Source organism: Lissotriton vulgaris, chromosome 8 (assembly GCF_964263255.1).
Source record: "Lissotriton vulgaris chromosome 8, aLisVul1.2, whole genome shotgun sequence".
NCBI classification, from domain to species: domain Eukaryota; kingdom Metazoa; phylum Chordata; class Amphibia; order Caudata; family Salamandridae; genus Lissotriton; species Lissotriton vulgaris.
The window spans coordinates 1179217823-1179218969 of record NC_141696.1 but is presented as its reverse complement, the minus strand read 5'-3'; the positions used below and the strand labels follow the sequence as shown (position 1 = coordinate 1179218969).

The window sequence follows — 1147 nt, the reverse complement described above, 5'->3', positions numbered from 1 at the left end:
GGGCAGGAAACGGGGGACATGCCGGAGGAACAACCTGTCCGGCAAAACCCGCAAGAAGGGAGGAGGAGCGGAGGCACGACCCCCGCACGCCCAACCGCCCAGCAGACACCACTGCCCCCCATAAAAAACCACCTAAAAGGTGAGGAACCGCAAAGCCACCGAGGCCAGGGGCTCAAAGGGCGGACCCTGAAGAGCTCGTAGAACGAGAGAGAGAACCCAAGGGCGGAGACTGGCGGAGCGTCCGAGGGCGACGGAGAAACAACTCCGGAGCCAAGCGAGCCACCAGGGAAACCAGCCCGCCAAACACCGGACAGCGGAAGGCCCGCAAGGAGCCCACCGGGCCCACAGGGAAGAAGGGGCCACGCCCAAGGAAAATCCCACAGCCAGGACATCCAAGACCCGCAAGGGGTCCACGGAGGCGGGATCAGCACCAAGCCAACCGCCCCAACGCGAGAAGGAATCCCAGTGCCGGGCACAGGAGGAGAAAGTGGAATACCTGCGGGAGCCCAGCAGCCAAACCACAACCCCAGAAGAACAACCCCGAGCCAGTAGCGTCATCCGCTCAAGAATCAGGCCTGCAGAAGGAGACAGGCCCGCAGAAAGAGCCGGCTCAACACCGACTCCGGGAGCGGGGGACCCAACCACGGAACAGGACGAACCGGGAACGGCCAGCAGGCCGGAACCGTCTGCTCGCACAAGGAGAGGGTATCAGCTGCGGCGGACCCCGCCGGGAACCAAAACATGGAACGCTGAACGAATACGCGTGACATCCCAGCGCGGGGGCCAAGCCAAACTTCTCAGCATCGTACCACTCCCAGTACATGTGCCGCCGAAGCGAGCACCCAGGAGCACCCCGGTCCTGCCCAAGCGAACCCAGCAGAGGACCACTGGCAACCGGGGGAACGGGGGAAACGCGTACAGCAGACCGAAAAAGGTCCAGCGAAAGACAGGGCATCCACCCGGGCCCGGGAGGAGAGAGCAGAACCTGGGCAGGAGGGCCGAGTCCCCGTCCATGAACATATCCACCGGAGGCAGACCGAGCCGAGGCACCAGGCGCCGAAACACCACCGGGGTCAGGGCGAGACAAGGCAACGAAGGAAGATCCGACTCAGTCGATCCGCCGCCACAGAGCCGGACCCCGGGGTAA

The 1147-nt window shown here is 64.5% G+C and overlaps 1 non-coding gene across 1 annotated transcript; it reads right to left on the bottom strand.

Moving 5' to 3' along the window:
- Positions 1 to 735: 735 nt before the first annotated feature.
- On the bottom strand, positions 736 to 842 carry LOC147698456 (U6 spliceosomal RNA). Its single transcript, XR_015299517.1, has one exon. It is a non-coding gene; the product is annotated as a U6 spliceosomal RNA (small nuclear RNA).
- Between the last annotated feature and the right edge of the window lie 305 nt (positions 843 to 1147).